Source organism: Tursiops truncatus, chromosome 9 (genome assembly GCF_011762595.2).
Source record: "Tursiops truncatus isolate mTurTru1 chromosome 9, mTurTru1.mat.Y, whole genome shotgun sequence".
In the NCBI taxonomy this organism is placed as follows: domain Eukaryota; kingdom Metazoa; phylum Chordata; class Mammalia; order Artiodactyla; family Delphinidae; genus Tursiops; species Tursiops truncatus.
In genome coordinates this window covers 69,092,433-69,119,079 of record NC_047042.1, presented here as the reverse complement: position 1 = coordinate 69,119,079, position 26,647 = coordinate 69,092,433, and the positions used below count along the sequence as shown (strand labels likewise).

At 37.9% G+C, this 26,647-nt stretch overlaps 1 pseudogene; it reads left to right on the top strand.

Annotated features, from left to right (window-relative positions):
* The first annotated feature begins 24,006 nt into the window (after window positions 1-24,006).
* LOC101318385 (vacuolar protein sorting-associated protein 37A pseudogene) lies at window positions 24,007-25,253 on the top strand (annotated as a pseudogene).
* The last annotated feature ends 1,394 nt before the right edge of the window (window positions 25,254-26,647 follow it).

Genomic DNA, 26,647 nt, shown 5'->3' with positions numbered 1-26,647 from the left:
ATCAGCTGTATCTGTTATTGAGTTTATTATTTAGTCCAAAAGGGAAATGGTATACTATTATTGATAGAATGTGGTTCTCCTTTTCTGCTGTTGATCAATGTTTGCCTCACAATAACTTTTAAAAATCCCATTCATTTAGCAACATTTATTTACTATTACATACTTGGCATTATAATTGGCCCTGATGTTACAAAAAATTACAGTTGGTCCTTCCTTGAACAGTTCACAATCTACTGAAAGGTAAAAGACCTGTGGTAGAATATACTGTAGTTCCCTGTGAGGGACTTCCCTGGCGGTCCAGTGGTTAAGACTCCATGCTTCCCAGGTTCAGTCCCTGGTCGGGGAACTAAGATCTCACATGCTGTGTGGCATGGTCAAAACAAACAAACAAAAACGCAAAGTCATTTAATATATTGTAGTTCCCTGTGATAAACAGCAGCGTGTGAACTAAGTGCGGTGTGGACCTTGCAAGGGAGGCTCCCTCTTGCTTGAGAGAAATGGGGAAGGGTTCATGAAAAGGTGACATTTGAAATAGCTCCTGAGGAAATTATATCACAAGCAGCTGAAGGGAATTGTGACACCAGGTAATTTGATCTTTATCAACCCACTAAAGAGTACTGACACACCTTAAGCTCAGTTTGCAATTTAATTTTTAAACCAAATGATAACACAAGTTTCCAACATGTCAGAGAAACTTAGTCCATGAGTAGACAGAGAAGTACATTTGATTGAGCTCTGTGGGGTCTCTAGGACTGGTATTATAACAAGTTGGGAGAGTTGTCTAGGTGAATACAATTCTTAACTCTTAAAAAGTAAGTCATGTGAAATAGATGTTCTTGACAAAATTAAGGTAGGGAATAATTTAGGGATTAAGTTTTGAGACTTAAGGTCCTTTGGTTCAAAGTGAAAAGTTCTGGTTCCTGCAACATCCACTCTTCATTATTCCAACAGAGACTCAAATGAGGGGAGTCAGATGAGAGTGAAGGTTAAGCCAGTAGACCCCAAAATGTGGTCCTCAGATTAGAAGCATCAACATCACCTCAGAACTGACAAGAAATGCAAATTCTCAATGCCCACTCCAGACCTCCTAAATCAGAAACTCCAGAAATGGGGTCCAGCAATCTGTGTTTTAACAGGTTCTTTGGGTGATTCTGATGAACATTGTACACTCAAGTTTGAGACCCACCATGCTGAAGTAAGCTCTCAGTCATTGACGTACAGCCAGGTATTGGCTTTAATCTAACCAGCTATCTTTATTTATGTACGGAGGAGGTAAAATAAGGTAGGAGGTAATTTAGGTAGGAGGAAGCATGGCAGAAAGAATTTAAGAAAGAAACATTTTACTATTTTTCTAAAATACATGTATGTAAATAATGATTAATAGAGGGTGCTTCAGTAAAAATACTTTTTGTTTTACAGAAAGCCCTACAAGTGGTGGGGTGGAGATTTCAGTCTCTATTGTTCTTGGGCTTCAGAGCATCAATGGAAGATGCACCAGGACCAGTCTTAACAATGATAAAGCTGGCGATCTTTGATTCGTCATGTGACTAAAAGTCCACTATCAAAGACTCATTTTTTCCCCTTAAGCTAAGCATTTCCCTGAGTATATACTCTTAAAATTTTGAATCCTGTCTGGAGGAATAACATTTTAAATTGTGACCAGTCTGATTCAATCATGAATTCATTAATCATAACCTTTTCTTCTGAAATGAGAGGTCCAGGAAGTGTACACAGTAAGGCCCTGGTCCATTGGGGAGGGGAATGATTCAGATAAGGGAGGTGGGGTCATTAGTCATTGGAAGTAAATTTCCACTTTTTTACCCACAATAGACTTAGATTCTTCAGAGTCTAATTCCAGCCTAACTTCAGATAAGCCCTCCACCCCTTCAATTACTCAAATTCTCAGCTGTCAAGTCTCACAAGTTTAGGGTCTTAAAAATGCTTGGCGGTCTTTGAGTGTTAAATATTCCACATCAGTGTATGGGGGATGATCATTCTGACTGACTTCACTCATTACTCCTATTATTAGCACCAGTCTAAAGACCATCTAGAGTCTTTGACGACATCAGGGAAGTCATTTGGCCCCCAAGTATCATCTCCTGGTGACAGCTTATTTTACCACAGTGAATGAATGGCTGAATAAGTCATAACCAACTGTTAATGGATGCTCAAAGCCTTGACTTACTTTTGTGGAGACAACTGTGGCGAAGAGACAAGTATTATTTTTCAGTAACCTACACACTCATATTGCTTATTTTATATATTTTGCTTTCTTCAATATTCCTACAAGATGAGGAGAAAGAATTCCTTATACTTTAGTATAGAACTGAGCTAAGTGGCTAATTAATAACTTGGACAGGGACTTTAAACCACTTCCCCTGCCACCTAATGAAGAATAAGATGTCTCAGATTTTCTTTCTATTCCTGGCAGCAGAGTTGCTGAAGAGATAAACAATCAGAGCTGCTAACATAAATCACTCTCGAGGAGATACACCGCGTGACCTTTGGGGAAACCAGTTACACTTGTATAACACCGAAACCCGAGGAGCTCAAAACTCTTGGGGAAGGTTATTGTGCATGCGCACTTTTATGTATTTAACCTCGCCTCCTTAAGAAAGGAAATAGACAGAAAGCGTTAAGAATATACTTTCCTGGACCTACATAACGCAACAGGGAGAGATCAAAGAAAGCCTCAATCTTCTGACATCCTAGTTCTGCCCGTTCTTCAGCTTCTCCCTTTACAAGCAGAGTTTTCTTGGTGGCAAGGATGCTCTTGGGCAATAATTCTTTTTTTTCTTAATTTTTAAAATTGAAGTATATTTGATTTACAATATTATGCCAGTCTCTGCTGTACAGCAAAGTGACTTGGTTATACACATATATACATTCTTTTTTTATATTCTTTTCCATTATGGTTTATCACAGGATATTCAATTTAATTCCCTGTGCTATACATTAGGACCCTGTTGCTTATCCATTCTAAATATAATAGTTTGCATCTACCAAGCCCAAACTCCCATTCTATCCCTCTCCCTCCCCCGCCACCCCTTGGCAACCACAAGTCTGTTCTCTATGTCTATGAGTCTGTTTCTGTTTTGTAGATAAGTTCATTTGTGTCTTGGGCAATAATTCTTGATTCTCCATCCCCACCCCATACACACAAATCCTGCTCCTCCAATGATGACACAACCAGCCACCTGTTGCTCAAGCCTAAACCCTAGGAATCACCCTGGATTCATCTCTTCCCCTGTGCCCCCCTCACAGTCAATCACATCAACCAAGTCCTACCTCTAGTTTGCACATGTCAAACCCAAGCACTTCTCACCACCTCCACTGACACTCTCTCTGCCCCACCAACAACATCCCTCACTTGAACCCACTTCCCTTGCCCCCCACAGTCCACTCATGACACAAGAGTCTAAATCATCTCAACTATAAATCAGATTTATGACTACCTTGCTTCAAACCCTCCCACAACTTCTGAGTATAATTAGAATAGATTTCGAATTCCTATCATGGTCCATAAGGCCCTGACTAGCTCTTCATCCTCCCCGTGTTCTCCTTGTCCCTTCAGTTAGGACACTCCAACTTCACTGGTCCTCTGGGGTTTTTGTTCCCTCAAACACATCCAGCTGGCTGGTGGGAAGCAGCCGCATAGCACAGGGAGATCAGCTCGGTGCTTTGTGACCACCTAGAGACGTGGGATAGGGAGGGTGGGAGGGAAACGCAAGAGGGAGGGGATATGGGGATATGTGTATACCTATGGCTGATTCACTTTGTTATACAGCAGAAGCTAATGCACTATTGTAGAGCAGTTATACTCCAATAAAGATGTTGGGGAAAAAAAAACCACACCCAGCTTATTAACTTCTAAGAGTCCTGTCCTGGAAATCTCATCATCCAGATATTTGCACAACAGGCACCATCATATCATTCAGGTCTCAGCACACGTTACCACCTCAGCACACATGTCATACACATGTTACCACCTCAGAAGGGAATTTTCTGAAATGCTTGCCCACTCCCTGGCCTGTCATTTTATTTCCTGATTCATTTAAATTTTCTTTGGATCACTTACCATTTATGACATTTTCTTACTTATTAAATATCTGTTTCTCTGTACTAGACAATAAGCTCCATGAGAGCAGGGACCTTTGTCTCACCATTGAACTCCTAGAGCCCAGAGCAATGCCAAGCACAGAATTAATGAATAAACTCTTCTGACTAAACCTACTCTATAAAAGTTTCAATCATATATGTAACACTAATAACAGTAAATTCAACATATGTTTTTATGTGTCTATCAAGTGCCAGGCACTATTCTAGGCATTTCAGTGAGGTTGGCTTGCACTCATCTACTAAAGTTGAATAGAACATGATTTTGATCATAATGATATGCAGTTAATTGCCACCTGAAGAAAAGCCCCATTCAAGGTGCACAGGCTGTGCCACTCACTCCTGACATGGGTATTGCTAATGGGGCTCCCAAGGCACCACTAAAAAGCACAATCTTATCATCACTTCTGGAAAAACAAATCACAGAGCACCTTCCCTGAGGATGGCGGCAGAGAAGTGCCTCTACAGGCATGCAAGAGTAAGGAGACAGGGTACAAGTCCCAGGTCTGTTATTTACAACATCTGTAATTTTGGCCAAGTTACTTTATCCCTCTGTGCCCCAGTTATACATCTGTTAGAGATAACAACATTAATAACGTCCCTTCCTACCTCAGAGAGTTATAACCATCAATGAAATATTGCAGCTAAGAACACTCTGCATCCTGAATACATATGAGGCTTAGGACTATAACCATGCACCTGCTCACCTACACAGAAAGGATGACAACCAAATATTAAATGATTTATGAATTATAATTGCCACTTATAATCAATTAGGTCATGTTCAATGCAACTGATTCCTCACTAGAAGAGTAGTTGAATCTTTCCAAACATGTTAGTAATAGATTTCCCCAACACAGCCTCATTTCTGGAATCTCTTTCTTGATCTGTCCTTATACATGAGTCCCCTACCTAAGAAGGAGTCCCAAGCATTCAGGATGTTCCTCATCAGTAGCAATGTCTCCTTCCTAAAGAGAAACTGAGCTCAGAACACAGACTAACCTTCAGTTATGACAGCTATGGCATGCTTAGTGAACCAAAATTCCCCAAACTGTTCCTTCCTGAAGCTAAATTTTAACCACTGATGGTGATACCATTCAGAGAGAATAACTGACACACTGAATCCCTAGTGTGAGTGTAACATGTAGATGGCCTGGGAGAGTCCACCCTGGTGGAACAGTCTATGTGGATAATTCTCAGGCCTCTCTGGATGCAGTGTAGATACTCATAATCAATGAACTTCTCAACTGGCCTAGTTTTTCCAGCTACAGATTTGATAAAGGGGAGAGAAGACAGTGCCATCTTAAAACTCTAACTTTAGTGACTTCTTGGCAAGTGTCCCTAGACAAAACCCAAACGATATTTTCTAATGCTTCCTCTTGACTATCTTCCCTTGGAGGCTAAATCTGCTGTTGTTCTGTCTTTCTAGTTCAAAGTCATTTGTATTTCATCAATTATTAGGTATCTATTTCATTTGACAATTTCTTGAGGCTCCTTTTTAATTATTTAAATAATTCAGGAATATAAACTAAATAAGCTTGTGTGAACATCCAGCTTCAAAAGACTTTTAACAGTTTTCTCAGATGGGCAAGTTTAAGAATTAGATCATAAAGGAGCCAGAAATGTGTGAGGAGGATAAGAATCTGTAAAGGAAAACATGAAAGGTAGTTCCAGTTTAAGTATCCATTAGATCTGCTTGAGAATATAATCTAGATGTTAGGACTCACCTTTCTTCCTATCTTACATGCATAAGTCCATCCTCTGTAATCTCACTCCTTCTAAACCTTGCAGGGGTCCAGCTGTAAGACTGACTTCTAAATGACCAGAGTGTATAAGGTTCTTGGTGAAAGAAGAGGGTAACTTCAGAATCAAGGACAGTGGTGCCTGGTGCTGATTGCTGCCCCATTATGGCTCTGTAGGTGGTTTCAGGGCTTGTCCCTGAATTCTGGGTCTGCATCTGATCCAGAGCCTGTGTTGGGTGACTGTTGACCTAAACATTTGTACAGAGTCCCAATTCCTATGGGATCCAGAATTAAATACAAAACTGTATGTGTGGTTTTGTATGTGTGTGTGTGTTTTTTTTTTTAGAAAGGGAGAGGATAGGTTTTATTAGAAGTGAAGATCCACTGATCTCCATTATCTGTGTTCTCCTGGTTTCTGCATTCTTTCCAGTTTCATTCATTGCCTTGCTTCAAACTCAAGCTTCAGGATGTGCCCAGATATAGAAGCACAACCTCACTCCGGCCAGTTTGGACAGCTCGTCTCATCCCAGCCCTTAGCTATGCTTAGCCATCCTCCCCTTGGCACTTTGCTGGTCTTATCCTTCTGCTGATTCTCCCCTCTTCTTTGCACACCTTGCTATAGTTTTGTTCTTGGTCCCAAGGTCAATATGCAAATCCATAGTTCAACCATACGTGCTAATCTTTGACCCAGTTCTTATGATTCTACTCATTGTAAAAACTATTTTCTCTCACAGACTTTAAATACGTTATCGTAAACAGATCCCCTTTACTTGTCACTCAATGCTACTGAAGGAAAAAAAATGTATATGTTTAGTAACAACTTTGACACAATGTGCTAGCTGGCCTGTGGAAGTGGTCAGGAAAAGGACTTCTCACGAAATGTTACTTGTTTTAAACATAATATAAGCCAGTCAGAATGGGAATTTTGTATTAGCTATCTTGGTCCATAAATGAATTCTTGATACTGGGCAACAGACTTAGGAAAGAATGAGTCCTCATGCCTGGCATGTAACTATTGGGAAATTTCTAGGAGATTTCAGCATTGAAGTGAGCATTTAGATGACCTGAAAGTCCTGCCTGTAGAGATGAAATATTTCGTGCAAAATTCAAGAGGAAGTATACCTTTAAATTTGGTAAAAGATCTTACATTCTTGTACCCTAATTTCTGGCTTACATATAATATACAAATGATATTATATACTGTCACAACTAGTATTTTTCCCAAAGATAGCAGCCTATTATCAGCCAATTAAAATCGAATAATATAGGTTGCATATATAATATAGATTATATATATTTATAAACTATAATAATTGTTTTATCATTTAAATGCCATCCCTGTCTGTTTTAGCCAGAATTCCAAGACGGATTTCCAAAATTCCTGTCCCCTAGTTATTCAACGGAACACTAATCTAGGTACTGCTGTAATGGAATTTTTAAGTTGTAAAGTCCCAAATCAATTGACTCTAAGATATAGAGGATATACGGGTAGGCTTGACCTGATCACATGAATCCTTTAAAAGCAGGATTTTTTCTAGCTGGTAGCAGACGGTGAAGCCAGAGAGATTTGAAGCATGAAAGAAATTTTGATGCACCATTGCTGGCCTTGAAAATGGAGAGGGTGCCGTGCAAGGACTAGATAGTTGCCTCTAAGAGCTAAGAAGACCCCCAGCCAACAGCCAGCATAGTAATGGCAACCTCAATCCCACAGCTGCGGGGAACTGAATTCTGCCAACAACCTGAGTGAGTGTGGCAGTAGATTCCTCCCCAGAGCCTCCAGATAAAAATACCCCTCTCCCACAAGGCCACTGCCTTGATTTCCACCTTGTAGAGACCCTAAGCAGAGAACTCAGCCAAGCCCCTGCCAGACTTTTGACCTATGGGACTCTGAGCTAATAAATGAGTGGTAAGCCACTAACTTTGTGGAAATTTGTTACATAGAAGTAGGTAATAATCCACTATCCTTCCATAATCTTATATGTCAGGCTTCTTTTATATCTAACATTTTCGTGCAGCTTTGTACAACATTCAAAATCTGATTCACATGAAGAAACAGCAAAGCCCCCAGGTGAGCATCAGGAACGGTCTGTTGACTATTCTGAAGATCATCTGTTAAGTTACAATGAGCTATAATAAGAAAATGACTCACTTGGCTTCAGTGACAAGCCTAAATAGAAGAATCAGCAGAACCATCTAACTAAATGACTCTAACAATCATTTTCAAGACTGGGATGCATTTTAGGAAGTTTTAGCAGAGGTCTCGGCTGAAGTTAAATGCTTAATTTTAGAATAACCAATTTTCCAATAAAAGCAAGTGATTGTGAAAACAAAGAGGCAGAACTATACTGGATGATTCCATGGAAACACACAAGTACATTCCTACCTACAGACATGCAAAAGTAGGTTTTAACATTCTGCTACCCAGCATATCTCAACACTGCTCAGCTGTGCTTACCTTTCCCCAACTTTCTGCCTTCCTCTCCACAGAATAAATAGAATCGGAGGATGAGGAAGTTGGTGATCCGCAGGGACCACAGAGACGGTGCATTAATGAGAATTGCACCGGGAAATCAGTACTGCGCTGTCTCCACTCAGAGTCCAGAAGTAGCTCAGCATGATTCTTCGATTAAAAATTAATCAAGTGAATAAGGCCCTGCAATACAAAACAGCAAACGAAAGTTAAACATCTCCCTAGGGAAAAGCCGACAAGTCATAAAAAATTAAAACGTAAAACTGAATATTTACAAATATCATTTACAAACTTAAGATTGTTAATGACTCATGCCCATGGCAAGATCACAAGTCCTCAGGGAGCTTCAAGACTTTTCAGGGATCAAGCAAATCTTCTCTTGCTAGAGTGTGCACCAGAACCACCACCTGGGGGTTCGTGGGGGCAGATGCTGAAACACAGACTCTCAGAACACACCCTCTGTGGTGCTGACTCAGAAGGTCTGAGAAGCAGAAGGCTTGGCTTCAGTAATTGAGATAAGTAACCTGAAGGGATTCTGATGGGCATCTAACCTGGACGGCACTGGCAGAACCAGTTTCCTCACCATTGTCTCACAAGTCTGGAGTCCTCACAATGCAACAGGCTGGCTATTGTTCTGCTGCTTATTTGGGACCTACACTGTATTTGTAAATTATTCAGGCACTTTGCAATTTTCTTTCACCTTTACAAATGAGATCATCCTAAGCAGAACTAACTTGAGAATAAATATCAGTGAGTAAAGTTTTTCCCATTGCTATTTCCTTCATTCATTTATTAATTCAACAGATAATGAGAAGCTATTATATGCCAAACACTGGAAAAGGTCCTGGAGATTTAATGACAAATAAGTAAGAAATAGCCCCTATTCTCAGGGTGTTCACAGCATAATGTCATTAGTAAGCAAATACAATATAATATGGTGAGTGGCGGGAGGTGAAAAATAACAAGGAGCAGATAGAGTGTTCCTGGCAGTAGGAACAGCATGTACAAAACAGAGTTAAGAGGGAGGCTTAGTATGGTGGGGTGGAGTGTGTCTGTCTGAGGGTGTGTGTCTGGTGTGTGCATGTGCACTATGGGTGTTAGAGGGAATAACGAAAGATGAGATTGACGAGAAAGTAGGGGCCAAATTACTCCTCCTTCAAGGTAATCTCATCTTGGCAAAGCCATCTTGGTTAACTCAACAAGAGCCATTATCCAATGGACTCTATTCACATGAAGACAAAGCTAATATGGCTGCATAAGATGTGTTTTTAAGACTCAGAATCTTCTAACAGCTTAACACTTCCTGATACAGCAGCTCCTGTGTAAATTTAAGATGTATGACTTTTTTTCCTTTTTCCCACTTGCGTGACGGTCTCAGGAGAGGATGGTACAGTGGATAGTGATCTGTAAAGACAAGTATTGTGTACTTTGGCATGCTACCAATATTGTCATGCGTCTAACTCACAGTATTCATAGACTTCATAAGTCATGGTTCCACTGTCCACCCAAGGCAATGATGTCTTCTAAGTTTTACATATTCTTTTGGGAGGGAAGCATCAGGTAGAACCTCAATTCCCTTTGAGTGGCTTGTCCCAAATTTAGGAAGCCAAGCTCATCCAGTTCAAGATACAACTTTTCTGAACTGGAATGAAGATCTGAGCTATAGTTCTAGAAATAAACGACTTGGGTGGAAAAAATGTAGGTGAGATAATCCAGTATGTACAATAGAAAGAAAAGAAAGTGTGAGAGTAAAAGAAACATTTGTCAAGAAGGAAGTAATTGGTGACATTCAAAGGAAGGAGTGATGTTATCCGGGCCAATAAAAGTTAATTGACTCCAAATGAATTGTTATAGGCCATAGATATCAGCCTAGCCTGTGAGCTGGATGTATTTACTTGCTCTTCCAGAGCAAATTCACTTGATGCTTCTCTTCCCTACTTTGTGTTCCAGAGGCTGATGTACATGAAGTGCACCAATGGGCTGTGTTGTCTTCTGGCCTCCATTTGGGTCCAGCCAATGGGAGACACTAGTAGATCAAAGTGAGCGAGAGGAGAGTGAGACTAGGTATCTGTTCTCTTGACCATGGTTGGACTCTTTCCCTCTACTAAAGACCACAACACCGTCAAAAAGACTCCTACAGCTGCTTTCTCTCTGGGTTCGGGTAACTTCTCCCTTTGTCTTGTTGCTTCAGACCTAGGGAGGTGATATTTCCCTACTATTGCTAGTTCTGTTGTGCTGTATCATTCCCTGCTGGTTCACTTTGACCTTGCCTACTTTCCATGCATCTTTGTAAACAGTCCTTTCATTAAGCCCTCCTCTATTTCTTGGTTTAAGCAAGTCATTTATTTTTTGTCTGCATCCTGACTGATAGAAGCTGCCATGGACTGCATGCTTCTTCCACTGACTACAGAGAGTTAGCCTGTCTGCTAAAACAGTAACTGTTGTTGTTAACAGATACATAGAAATTACAGTTCACTAAGTGTGTTTACATGTGTTATCTCTTTTTTCACTCTTTATTCATGGCTAATAAAACTCAGACCTCACCGGCTCTAGTGGAGTAATAATTATACATAATGAATGTAAATGTGGATATTTACTACCAAATCCAAGTCTAAACCATATTCTTAAGAATTCCAGAACCCAAATGCTGTATAGTCTTTTAAAGCTGAATAAATTGGAGCCTCATTATATAAATTGTCTCTATTTCCTTCATCTGGGTTCCAAGTTCTTCAAATTAGCTAATACTTATTTTTCAAGATTTCATTTCTATTGGAAAATTTCTAAGAGCAAATTGTCAGAAGAGGCAGCATTATGAATCAGAAATTAATCATCAGCTGGTAGATATCTAAGACCATATTTTACAATGATAACTGAATCAATTAAGAACAGAAGTCTGACAAACCAGTTGTTTACTGCCATAGAGACAGATAAATGACCATATTACCTGTTTCCCCTCTTTTCAACCACTTATTTTTTCTTTATATGGACACAACCCAAATCTCTTTACTATGTCAGTAAGCAAAACCTACAGAATCATTTAAAAATGCAAAATTTTGTAATTCTAACGAGAGAAGGGCAAAGAGTAACTATATCTATAATAAATTTGATAACCTTCATGGGATATTCAATTCCCAAAATAAGTAACTCCACAATGAGTATACACAAAATGGAGAAAAGAAATATGCAAAATTTGAGCAGAGAATCTGTACCTTTGTAGTAAAGATATTGTTGTTGAAGTTCTTATGGTAAAATCCAGGGAGTTTGGTGGTCTTCCCTCTAAAGTAAGAGAAGGTGGATGGGACAAAGTTAGAACTCAACTTAGATTACTTTTAGTAAAGTTGGACTTTCCTCCTGGACCCTCAAACCCTATACCCAGAAAGCCAAAAAGCCTGAATCATTGGATATCAAAACATGAAATTTCTAATTTACAATAACCAAGACATAGAAACAACCTAAATGTCTATCAATGGATGAATGGATAAAGAAGATGTGGTATGTACATACAATGGAATACTACTCAGCCATAAGAAAAGAATGAAATAATGCCATCTGCAGCAACATGGATGGACCTGGAGATTATCATACTAAGTGAAGTAAGTCAGAAAGAGAAAGACAAATACCATATGATATCACTTAAATGTGGAATCTAAAATACGACACAAATGAACTTATCTATGAAACAGAAACAGACTCACAGACATAAAGAACAGACTTGTGGTTCTGAGGTGGAGGAATGGGGTGTGGGAGGGATGGAGTGGGAGTTTGGGTTTAGTAGATGCAAACTATCATGTACAGAATGGATAAACAACAAGGTCCTACTGTATAGCACAGGGAACTATACTCAATATCCTGTGATAAACCATAATGGAAAAGAATATGAAAAAGAATGTATATATATGGACAACTGAATCATTTTGCTGTACAGTAGAAATTAACACAACATTGTAAGTCAACTACACTTCAATAAAATTAATTTTTTTTAAAGTGAGGTTTCTAAAATCCATGTTTACTTCTGATATATGTGTATCAAATATAAAATAATCCCCCCAGCTGAAAAATTGCACACAAGACCCTATCTCCTTTCAGGAGAGAAACCATCATCATTTGAAGGTATATTCCAGATGTAAAAGAATGAAATCTATGACCTGAATATATGACTTAGAATACTCAGAATCTCAACTTGAGTGGCTTGCCCCAAATTTAGCAAGCCAAACTTAGATTGTTCAAGATAAAGCATTTCTAACCAAGCTTATCCAGTTTGAGATAAAGCTATTCTAAACCAGAATGATTTGAGCTACAGTTCTAGAAGGAAATAATTTGAGGGTGGAGAGAAGAGCTGAAGGAAATCATACAATATATACACACAATGTGTACAATAGAAAGAAGAGAAGGTATGAAAGTAAAAGAAACATTTGATTTTTCAATAAGGAGGTAACTGGTGACATTCAAGGATGCAACTTAGAAGGGGGATAGTCATGTACCAAACTGTCACAATGAGAGGACAGAAAGGAAATGAAGGTAGTAATCACAGTCCACAAAAAGAAGAAATAAGTGGTTGAAAAAGGGACAACAATTGTTATAGTAGTTGATCTATCTACATAACACTATAAGCTGGTTTGGCAGATTTTTATTCTTAATTGATTTGTCATTATAAAATACGGTCTTAGATATATCTACCTGCTCATGATTAATTTCCAATCATTCAGAAAGTTTGCTTGTGAAAAGGAAAGAGCCTGTCCTGGTGCTTCTCTGTACCCCTAGGACTTAGCAGCTAATGCCTGGTAAATGGATGCCCAGACCTTGTTCTCAAGTCAATCACTAATTCAACCAGTGATAGAAAGGGCTCAAGACCAAGGGAAGGTTTCTTCATGTTAGAAGAGAGCTGTGTATTTTTGAAGGCAAAGAAGATGAAGTCAATGGAGGGAAGAAATTGATCATGTTAAAAGAAAGAACTTGATTAAAGAGAGACATGGAAAAAATTCTCAGTGGTGAAGGTCAAAGATGGTACAAGAGCCTTCCTCAGTGTTTCTAGGAATTGTTTCCTTGCTTACTATCCTCACTTCCATCAATCCTCCTTTCCCCACAACTTCCTGGTCATTCCTTTTCATTTCTCCTTTTCATCTTCTCTTTGCTTCGCCTTACTTCTCTCTCTCCCAACCAGCTGTAATATAGAAGTAAAATAAAAATAATAATGTTCACTTTTGTAAAATGATATTGTTTTATGACTGTTCTTAAGCTAAAAGTAGGTGAATTGAATGTTTTATATTTATCTTTTTTTTTGTATGTAGCTCTAGAATAAATAGCTTTCCTTTAGATAAAAGACAATATAAGAAAAACCTCACCTTAGACTCTTGGAAAAAGAATTTGATTTTTGGTAGGAAGGGGGTAGTTTGTGACAGGAAGCATTATGATATAGTTTAAAACATGGTCTCCAGCGTTAAGCAGAGCAAAGTTGAAATCACAAATCCACCACTTACTGGCTGGGGGATTTGGGCAAATTTCCTCATCTGTGAAGTGGTGCTGTTATCTTCCTCTATAAGAGTGGTTCTATAGTCGTAAATGCAGGAATGGTTTTAGCCTAGTACCCAGCACACAGTAAACACTCAGTAATGGTAGCCATTGCCATTATTAGCTGCTTTACATGTCCTAAACTCTCTGAAGAGATGAATTAAGCCAAGAAAATATTCTTCTAGACATTTAGATTTCTATGGCCCCAGTTTGTACTGGTAAATTTACCAATACCATAATTCTCATTATCCTTCTCTAAGGTCAAAAACAAGAAGAAAAGAGAAAAATGAACTCAAATCCCATCTCCTGCTAAAATGCACAGAATTAACTATGGATTGCAGCCAGCTGCCTGAAGCTGTGGCAGTGCTGAAAAAGCAAAAGGTACTTGTGTTGATTTGACAGTTCAAGAGACAAATAAGCATATCAATTTTAATTTAGCTTCCCAAGTTCACAAGCTGTCAGTCAAGATCACTGTTATGCCAATTATCTGGTATTAAATATTGTTATGATTTCTGATATCAAATTTATAGTAAAACACTGTCTTAAGAGTGACATTTCAGTGGAAAATTCCCAGTACTTTCCCTCTGCAATCTGGGCTGGTAAGGTATAATTAAAACAGCCAAATTACAAACTGCCTCAGAAGGTTTTGTAACAAAATCGCTGGCTGGCCTTTAGTGATAATGGTGTTACAGATCACTGTTTTCTGTCACATGGGCTTGCTTAGATAGGAAAGGATTGGTCATCGATTAGAATAGAAGCCAAGACTTTTTATTGCTGTCATTTCTGCTGCTTTTACTGACAATGAAAGTAGGAGATTTAAAGTTTCAGTTGTCCTCATAAATATGCCCAATCATGGAAAAGCAAAGGGAAGGACTGATACTTTAAAGTTCAGGTATCTGAAAATCTATTGAAGGCTAAATAATGTAAAATCTTAAGGACTTCGAATTCTGTTCCAAACACTAACAGAAAAACACAGTGTGGTCTGGGCTCAGACAAGTCATTGTTGAGCCATCCTGCCCCTGTTTGCCTCTGCAGCTTACTCCCAAGTGCTTACAGAAGAGGAAGAGGCCAGCCGGTGCTTCAGGACTGTTGGGTGAGGACGTAAATAGGACATCAAGGGACTTCCCTGGCGGTCCAGTGGTTGGGACTGTGCACTTCCACTGCAAGGGGTTTGGTCCCTAGTCAGGGAACTGGGATCCTGCATGCTGTACAGTGCAGACGAATAAACTAAATTAAATTAAATTAACTACTGGTTCTCAAACATTAAAAAAAAAAAGAATGTATATTGAATTTAAAAAATATCAAGCTTCTTGCTTCAGCAACAGCTTGTTCCCCTGTGAACGTTCTGGAACTTTAGAGCCAGAAAAGCCTATCTAAGGATACTACGTATTATTCCTCTCAGCCTAGTGAAGTTAGCTTGCAATCTTGCTAATTAATATCTATTCTTCAGCACCTTTCTTTACTGTTCTTCGCACACCTCTGTGTAAGTCTTTCAAGGTTTCCGTCCACTTTTTCCAACTTTTTCAAACAGTTCTCTTCTTTCCTAACCTGCCCAGACTAGCTGCCTAGACATCAACAACATAGTCCAACTCCAGCCTTCTTCATTTCTCTAGCCATAAGGCTAGCATCTTACTATAGCTCTGAAATTATATATATTTATAAATTACATGAAGAAGCAATCTCCAATTCAGGCCAAAGTGTGAAAAATAAGCCAAAAAAATCACATTTCTTTGTATTATAGTAAATAGATTTAATGTAACTCCTTTGGAAATATAATATCTAAAAGCTTCCACTCCCATTATTACCACTCAGGAATGTCTAACATGGCATTATATCCTTCTATTTACTCTTTATCAGGACCTCCACTCTTTCAAATCTCTCGAATTAAACTGTGAAAGAAAAATATATTGACAGAATATATTATCACACTCCTTGTTTTAAAAAATATATAAACAAAGCAGTGAGAATTGCCATATTGGTCTATAAAGAGAAATTTTAGTCCAAGAATCTTAAGTACTAGTGTCAAAACTTTCACCCAGTGTCTAGTAAGAGTCACTCAATTATTCAAGCAATACATGTGAAAAGATTTTTGATTGACAATGGACACTAAATTACTATAAAACTTTCACCCATTAGTAAAATAGTTGCCCTTTTGGAGTTTCATCACCAAACCTATTCATATTTTACTTTCTCCTGTAGTCATAAACAGGTCACAGAGACAGCTCTGGAACTATACTGCCTGGGTTTGAACTTGTCAGTTCCTATTAACTGTGTGACTATAGGCAAGTTTCTCAACTTCTCTGACCCTCAGATTCCTCATCAGTAAAATGATGATGGATAATAATAACACCAACAATATAGAGCACTTGTGGAGATTAAATGAGTTAATATGTGTAATGTAGTAGAACTCCGCCAGGCACTAACTAAGCACTCCATCAGGACTAGCCTGATACCCTAGGATGTGAGTGTCATAAGGGTAGGAACTTGGGCTCCACTGTGTCCATATCTGCAGTCCTGGGACAGTGCCCAGCACAAAGTAGGTGCTCAATAAATATTTGCTAAATGAATAAACCAGAACATTCAACTGTAAAAATAGGTTACAAAATCATTTTCCTTCATCATTTTTCATTTGTTCACTTAATATTTATTAAACACCTATTGTGTACATTTCCCCAATACATTTCTGTTAATGAAATCCATACAAACAAGGAAAGAAAGTAATGGGAATATGGACTCTACCAACACCAGGTAATATGACTAATTATAAATTCTGCCAGCATCTATTAATTCTGTAAGAAAACTTGGTGTTTAAGCAATTTCTTATGGCTCCAAGTTGTAGACCTATTTAACTCAAATTTTTTAAAAATGTATTGAAGGTTTTCATTCCCAGTAACTACAACCTAAATGCATTTTCCCTCTATTCGTCCTTGAAATACAATTGAAATAGTTAATTCTATCTTTCATAAGATTTTCCCCCAGTTTTGGTGAGAAATAATTGACGTACATCACTGTATAAACTTAAGGTATACAGCAGGATGGTTTGATTTACATATATTCTGAAATGATTACAATAGATTCAGTTAACATCTATCTTCTCACATACATAAAATAAAAAGAAAAGAAAGAAGGAAAGAAAAAAGGAAAAAATTTTCTCTTTGTGATGAGAATTAGGATTTACTCCCTTAATAACATTCCTATATATCATACAGCAGTGTTAGCCATAGTCATCATGTTGTATTGGATATATCACATCCTTAGTACTTATTTATCGTATAACCGGAAGTTTGTACCTTTTGACCACTTCCTTCCTCCAATTTTTCCTCCCCCAATTCTTTACCTCTGGTAACCACAAGTCTGACTCTTTTTCTATAAGTTTAGTTTTTATTTTGTTTTGCTTTGCTTTGTTTTCTTTTTAGATTCCACATATAATTGAGATAATACAGTATTTGGCTTTCTCTGTCTGACATATTTAGCATAACTCCTTCAAGGTCCATCCAAGTTGATGAGAATGTTAGGATTTCCTCATTTTTTATGGCTAAGTAATATTCCATTGTATATATATATATATATATATCATAACTTTTTTATACATTCATCTGTTGTTGGGCACTGAGGTTGTTTTCATATCTTGGCTATTGTAACTAATGCTGCTAGGAACACAAGGTTGCAAATATCTTTTTGAGTTAATGTTTTTGTTTCCTTTGGATATATTCCCAGAAGTGGAATTGCTGGATCATATGATAGCTTTGTTTTTAATTTTTTGAAGAACCTCCATACTCTTTTTCCTAGTGGCTGCATTAATTTACATTCCCACCAACAGTTCACAAGGGTTCCCTTTTCTCCACATCCTTGCCAGCATTTGTTATCTCTTGTCTTTTTGATAATGGCCATTCTAACAGGTATAAGGTAATATCTTATTGTGGTTTTAATTTGCATTTTCCCAATGACTAGTGATGTTGAGCATCTTTTCATGTACCTATTATATATCTTATTTGAAGAAACGTCTATTCATGTCCTTTGTCCGTTTTTAAATTTGGTTATTTGTCTTTTTGCTGTTGAACATATCACAAGATTTTTTAGATATAGAAAATCTGGTTGGTGCACCATGATTTACTTCACTATTTGGTATTTCTTCATCCATATGTAAATAAGTAAAAATTGTTATAGTATTTGCTGCTCATGTACAGTTGGCTTACAAAATGCACACCAGTCAGAAAACCCTTAATCCTATATACCAAGTTAATTTAAATATGTATTTTTAACTATATACAGTTTGAGCCACAGAAAAAGACTTAGAATACATCTCTCCAAACTGACAATGTCTTCTAGACATCAAAAATGTGTGGAGGAAACTTGCATAAGCCTCTTAGATAGCCTCACCCACCAAAGGCCAGACAGCAGAAACAAGAAGAGCTACAATCCCACAGCCTGTGAAACAAAAACCAAATTCACAGAAAGATAGACAAGATTAAAAGGCAGAGGGCTATGTACCAGATGAAGGAACAAGGTAAAACCACAGAAACACAATTAGATGAACTGGAGATAGGCAACCTTCCAGAAAAAGAATTCAGAATAATGATAGGGAAGATGATCAACGACCTTGGAAAAAGAATGGAGGCAAAGGTCAAGAGGATGAAAGAAATCTTTAACAAAGACCCAGAAGAATTAAAGAACAAACAAACACAGATGAACAATACAATAACTGAAATGAAAACTACACTAGAAGGAATCAATAACAGAATAACTGAGGCAGAAAAACGGATAAGTGACCTGGAAGACAGAATGGAGGAATTCACCGCTGCAGAACAAAATAAAGAAAAAAGAATGAAAAAAAATGAAGACAGCCTAAGAGACCTCTGGGAAAACATTAAACACAACAACATTCTCATTATAGGGGTCCCAGAAGGAGAAGAGAGAGAAAAAGGACCTGAGAAAATATTTGAAGAGACTATAGTCAAAAACTTCCCTAACATAGGAAAGGAAACAGTCACCCAAGTCCAAGAAGCGCAGAGAGTCCCATACAGGACAAACACAAGGAGAAACACACCGAGACACATAGTAATAAAATTGGCAAAAATTAAAGACAAACAAAAATTATTGAAAGCAGCAAGGGAAAAACGACAAATAACATACAAGGGAACTCCCATAAGGTTAACAGATGATTTCTCAGCAGAAACTCTACAAGCCAGAAGGGAGTTGCACGATAAATTTAAAGTGATGAAAGGGAAGAACCTACAACCAAGATTACTCTACCCGGCAAGGATCTCATTCAGATTTGATGGAGAAACCAAAAGCTTTACAGACAAGCAAAAGCTAAGACAATTAAGCACCACGAACCAGCTCCACACAAATGCTAAAGGAACTTCTCTAAGTGGGAAACACAAGAGAAGAAAAGGACCTACAAAAACAAACACAAAACAATTAAGAAAATGGTCATAGGAACATACATATCAATAATTACCTTAAATGTGAATGGATTAAATGCTCCAACCTAAAAACACAGGATAGCTGAATGGATACAAAAACAAGACCTATATATATGCTGTCTACAAGAGACCCACTTCAGACCTAGGGACACATACAAACTGAAAGTGAGAGGATGGAAAAAGATATTCCATGTAAATGGAAATCAAAAGAAAGCTGGAGTAGCAATACTCATATCAGATAAAATAGACTTTAAAATAAAGAATGTTTCAAGAGACAAGGAAGGACAATACATAATGATCAAGGGATCAATCCAAGAAGAAGATATAACAATTATAAATATATATGCACCCAACATAGGAGCGCCTCAATACATAAGGCAACTGCTAACAGCTATAAAAGTGGAAATCGACAGTAACACAATAATAGTGGGGGACGTTAACACCTCACTTACACCAATGGACAGATCATCCAAACAGAAAATTAATAAGGAAACAGAAGCTTTAAATGACACAATAGACCAGACAGATTTAATGGATATTTAGAGGACATTCCATCCAGAAACAGAAGATTACACTTTCTTCTCAAGTGCGCACGGAACATTCTGCAGGATAGATCACATCTTGGGTCACAAATCAAACCTCAGTAAATTTAAGAAAATTGAAATCATATCAAGCATCTTTTCTGACCACAATGCTATGAGATTAGAAATCAATTACAGGGAAAAAAACATAAAAAACACAAACACATGGAGGCTAAACAATACGTTACTAAATAACCAGGAGATCACCAAAGAAATCAAAGAGGAAATCAAAAAATACCTGGAGAGAAATGAAAATGAAAACACGACGATCCAAAACCTATGGGATACAGCAAAAGCAGTTTTAAGAGGAAAGTTTATAGCTCTACAAGCCTACCTCAAGAAGCAAGAAAAATCTCAAATAAACAATCTATCCTTACACCTAAAGGAACTGGAGAAAGAAGAACAAACAAAACCCAAAGTCAGCAGAAGGAAAGAAATCATAAAGATCAGAGCAGAAATAAATGAAATAGAAACAAAGATCAGTAAAAGTAAACACTGGTTCTTTGGCAAGATAAACAAAATTGATCAACCATTAGCCAGACTCATCAAGAAAAAGAGGGAGAAGACTCAAATCAATAAAATTAGAAATGAAAAAGGGGAAGTCACAACAGACATGGCAGAAATACAAAGCATTCTAAGATATTACTACAAGCACCTGTATGCCAATAAAATGGACAACCTGGAAGAAATGGACAAATTCTTAGAAAGGCATAACCTCCAAAGACTGAACCAGGAAGAAATAGATAATATGAACAGACCAATCACAAGAAATGAAATTGAAACTGTGATTTAAAATCTTCCAACAAACAAAAGTCCAGGACCAGATGGCTTCACAGATGAATTCTATCAAACATTTAAGAAGAGCTACCACCCATCCTTCTCAAACTCTTCCAAAAAACTGCAGAGGAAGGAACACTTCCAAACTCATTCTATGAGGTCACCATCACCCTGATACCAAAACCAGACAAGGATGTCACAAAGAAAGAAAATTACAGACCAATATCACTGATGAATATAGATACAAAAATCCTCAACAAAATACTAGCAAACAGAATCCAACAACACATTAAAAGGATCATACACCATGACCAAGTGGGATTTTTCCCAGAGATGCACGGATTCTTCAATATATGCAAATCAATCACTGTGATACACTATATTAAAAAATTGAAGAATAAAAACCATATGATCGGGCTTCCCTGGTGGCGCAGTGGTTGGGAGTCTGCCTGCTGATGCAGGGGACGCGGGTTTGTGCCCCAGTCCGGGAGGATCCCACATGCCGCAGAGCGACTGGGCCCGTGAGCCATGGCCACTGAGCCTGCATGTCCGGAGCCTGTGTTCCGCAATGGGAGAGGCCACAACAGTGACAGGCCCGCATAACGCAAAAAAAAAACAACAAAAAAAAAACATATGATCATCTCAATAGATGCAGAAAAAGCTTTTGACAAAATTCAACACCCATTTATGATAAAAACTCTCCAGAAGGTGGGCATAGAGGGAACTTACGTCAACATAATAAAGGCCATATATGACAAAACCACAGCAAACATCATTCTCAATGGTGAAAAACTGGAAGTATTTCCTCTAAGATCAGGACAAGACAAGGATGTCCACTCTTGCCACTATTATTCAGCATGGTTTTGGAAGTCCTAGCCACAGCAATCAGAGAAGAAAAAGAAACAAAACAAATACAAATTGGAAAAGAAGAAGTAAAACTGTCACTGTTTGCAGATGACATGATACTATACATAGCGAATCCTACAGATGCCACCAGAAAACTACTAGAGCTAATCAATGAATTTGGTAAACTTGCAAGATACAAAATTAATGCACAGAAATCTCTTGCATTCCTATACACTAATGAAGAAAAATCCGAAATAGAAATTAAGGAAACACATATACCACTGCAACCAAAAGAATATAATACCTAGGAATAAACCTACCTAGGGAGACAAAAGACCTGTATGCAGAAAACTGTAAGACACTGAGGAAAGAAATTAAAGATGATACCAACAGATGGAGAGATATACCATGTTCTTGGATTGGAAGAATCAATATTGTGAAAATGACTATACTTCCCAAGGCAATCTACAGATTCAATGCAATCCCTATGAAATTACCAATGGCATTTTTTATGGAACTAGGACAAAAAATCTTAAAATTTGTATGGAGACAAAAAACACCCCAAATAGCCAAAGTATTCTTGAGGGAAAAAAACAGAGCTGGAAGAATCAGACTCCCTAACTTCAGACTATACTATAAAGCTACAGTAATCAAGACAATATGGTACTGGCACAAAAACAGAAACATAGATCAATGGAACAAGATAGGAAGCCCAGAGATAAACCCATACTCCTATGGTCAACTAATCTATGACAAAGGAGGCAAGGATATACAATGGAGAAAAGAGAGTCTCTTCAATAAGTGGTGCTGGTAAAAGTGGACAGCTACATGTAAAAGAATGAAATTAGAACACTCCCTAACACCATGCACAAAAATAAACTCAAAATGGATTAGAGACATAGATGTAACACCGGACACTATAAAACTCTTAAAGGAAAACATAGGAAGAACACTCTTTGACATAAATCACAGCAAGATCTTTTTTGATCTGCCTCATAGAGTAATGGAAATAAAAACAAAAATAAACAAATGGGACCTAATGAAACTTCAAAGCTTTTGCACGGCAAAGGAAACCATAAACAAGACCAAAAGACAACCCTCAGAATGGGAGAAAATATTTGCAAATGAAGCAACAGACAAAGGATTAATCTCCAAAATTTACAAGCAGCTCATGCAGCTCAATATTAAAAAAACAAACAACCCAATCAAAAAATGGGCAGAAGACTTAAACAGACATTTCTCCAAAGAAGACATACAGGTGGCCAAGAAGTACATGAAAAGCTGCTCACCATCACTAATTATTAGAGAAATGCAAATCAAAACCACAATGAGGTATTACCTCATACCATTTAGAATGGGCATCATCAGAAAATCTACAAACAACAAATGCTGGAGAGGCTGTGGAGAAAAGGGAACCCTCTTGCACTGTTGGTGGGAATGTAAATTGATACAGCCACTGTGGAGAATAGTATGGAGGTTCCTGAAAAAACTAAAAATAGAATTACTATATGATCCAACAATCCCACTACTGGGCATATACCCAGAGAAAAACATATTTAACAGGACACATACATCCCAATGTTCATTGCAGCACTGTTTACAATAGCCAGGTCATGGAAGCAACCTAAATACCCAACGACAGACGAATGGATAAAGATGTGAAACATATATACAATGGAATATTACTCAGCCATAAAAAGGAACTAAATTGGGTCATTTGTTGAGACGTGGATGGATCTAGAGACTGTCATACGGAGTGAAGTAAATCAGAAAGAGAAAAACAAATATCGTATATTAACGCATATATGTGGAACCTAGAAAAATAGTACAGATGAACTGGTTTGCAGAGCAGAAATTGAAACACAGATGTAGAGAACAAACGTATGGACACCAAGTGGGGAAAGTGGCGGGGGATGGGGTGGTGGTGGGATGAATTGGGAGATTGGGATTGACATGTATACACTGATGTGTATAAAATTGATGACTAATAAGAACCTTCTGTATTAAAAAAAAAAGTGTGAAAAATTTGTTATATTTTACTCACTCATTATAGAAAATATTCCTTGAGCACTCACAATGAGCCAGGCCCTCTGTTACATATAGGGAATAAAAGACGATCTAGCTCATATTATAGACAGCGTTTTATATTTGTATTCCAAATTTTATTATTTTAGCTTCTAAGATTATACAATTTGATTTACCTTCATTGTCCTAAGAACAGTAAAATAAAACCTTATCTGAAAATTTCAGTTTATCGGCTGGTTGGGCTGTCAGGGCCGTGAAGGTAGGACTGCCAGTCCCGGGCGGCGAGTTCCCTGTCTCCAGCTGTTACCAGTCAGAGCATGGCCCCCTGAGCTAGGACCCCCGGCTGGCTTGCTTAGAGAAGACGCGGCTCCCCACCACTTGAGCTGGGGCATCCCTGCCCTCTCCCCCTCTGTCCCTGCCCACTCCCCCTCTGTCAGTGGAGAACCGCCGCGCTGAGCAGCTGGGAGAAGCAGGCCAGAGCCTTCTAGGGCCTCGGGCCCGGGCACCCGTGGAGGATGAGCTGGCTGTTTCCCTGACCAACAGCACCTCCTCCCCTGCGGCGGGACCCCGCGGTAGTCTCCCCAGCCTCCAACAGCAGAAGTGGCACCTGATCGAGTCCCTCTGGAATGCACACCCCAGTGTAGCTGAAATACAGAAAGATGTGGAATACAGGTTGCCATTCACTGTAAACACCCTGACAATTAGCATTCATATATTGCTTCCTCCACAATTTCCTCAGGAAAAACCAGTGATCAGTGTTTATCCACCAATACGACATCACTTAGTGGATAAACAAAGAGTGTATGTTACCTCTTCATTAGGAAACAATTTTAACAATGCTCTCAGACCTTGGGAAAATTATTCAGAGTCTATTGGATGAGTTTTGGAAGAATCCTCCAATTTCAGTTCCTGCTTCAACAGCATTCCCATACCTGCACAGTAACCCAGGTGGGATTCCTCCTTATGTTTCTCAGGGTTTTCCATTTCTTCCTCCATATTCCCCACAAGAAGCTACCAGGACCATCAGTTCTTTATCTGTTGCTGACACTGTTTCCTCTTCAACGACAAGCTATACAACAGCCAAACCCACTCTGCTGCTCCTTCATTTGGTGTCCTTTCAAATCTGCCATTACCAATTCCCACAACAGACACTTCAGCACCGATAAGCCAAAATGCCTTTGGTTACAAGATGCCTGATATCCCTGATGCATTTCCAGAACTCTCAGAACTAAGTGTATCACAACTTACAGATATGAATGAACAAGAGGAGATATTACTAGAACAGTTTCTGACTTTGCCTCAACTAAAACAAATTATTACTGACAAGGATGACTTAGTAAAAAGTACTGAGGAACTAGCAAGAAAAAATCTCCTTTTGGAGCCCAGCTTGCAAGCCAAAAGGCAAACTGTTTTAGATGAGTATGATTTACTTACACAAAAGAAATCAACTTTTGAAAAGAAGATGCAAAGGCAACACGAACTTAGCAAGAGCTGTAGTGAGAGTGCCCAATAGGCAAAATTGAAAGTAGCTGCACATGAAGGTGAGGAGGAATCTGATAATACTGCAGAAGATTTCTTGGAGGGAAAAACTGATATAGATGATTTTCTCAGTAGCTTCATGGAAAAGAAAACAATTTGTCACTGTAGAAGAGCCAAGGGAGAGAAACTTCAACAAGTGATAGCAATGCACAGCCAATTTCATGCTCCACTGTAGATTTTCCTGAAAACATGAACTGCCAAGAGAGGAATGGGACACAAAACTAAGCACATTTATGTTTACGATTTGAAAATTGGCATTTCATCACAGCGGCTGAATTCATAGATAAACTATATAGATTGTATACAGAACTGAGACTAATTTTGTACAGATTAGAATGATTGCTATGATCTTTGCTTTGAGAAATTTTCCTGCACTATTTGCACTAAAAATGTTTATTTATTATTGATAAATCCTATCATATTTAAGTTCCACTGCTGTTCATCTCTTACTATTGATTAAATACCTATGCATGTAATTTTAGCTAGTTTCAATATTTTATAAAATTACTTCATTTAAATTTGTAATTTTAATTTGAAACTGCCTCATTGCTTTATCAAGAATGGTTTATATTTTTTCCTCTCAACGTTTTTTGAAAAATTACCATTTCAACTGTAGAAAAACTCTTATTCTTCCTGTTTCTTTCTGGATGATAAAACTTTCAAAAATAATTTGTTTTTAAATATTCACAGTGTCAGGAAACAGCAAACCTGCCAATGTGCCATCTCAAGGAAGTAACTTTTAATACATACAATAAATCAAAAGAATAAACCAGCTGTTTTTACAAACAAAAACAAAACAAAACAAAAAAACTTCAATTTATCCAGCCATCTACGAATCGTTTCAAAGCATTTGAAATTATCACAAGCCAAAGGAAACTATTAGTTTCATTAACTCACAAGCCTGAATATCTGTGTCAAAATAGTCTTTTACAATAGAATTATTGTCTATTTTTATATTTATGGATTTGAGAGAAAAGGAAAAATTGATTAACTTTAATAAATATACACTAACTGGAGGGCGCATGTGGGGCTTATAGCGTGAGGACCTATAGTCACATTGTTGACTGGCAGGGTAGTGAAGTAGGGCTGTGGTTCTTAGAAAATGTTTATGAGTTCTTTAGTAAATAAATAACCATTTGTCATTAACATATTCATCGGTACTATTCAAAAACTCTATGGTTTTCCAAATGCTTTTGAAAATAGCTTATTGGACTAAAGGACTTCATTCAAATAAGCTGTTCATTTCCTTTGTTTATATGATTAATATTCATATCAAACACATTTTTCTTAATGCAAAGACATAAAAATTCTGACTACAGGTCAGAATTATCATCGATTCCAATGAAGTCTGTTAATGAGGTATTTGTTTTTGTGCAGAGTACTATTCAAACCATTAATGTATATCCCAAGTAGTTCATGCAGGCTTTTTTCTTATGCAATCAAGCATATTCATAGGGACAACATGCCGTTGTCTGTTAACCATGTCTCTTTATTTACTCATTGATTTATGAAGTGCAGTACATTGAAAAGGCTCTCTTAGGAATTATGGGAAATTACTAAGCTTCCTCTGCATAGTATTCTTCATTATACTCCAACAAGAGTTCACAGAGAACTCGA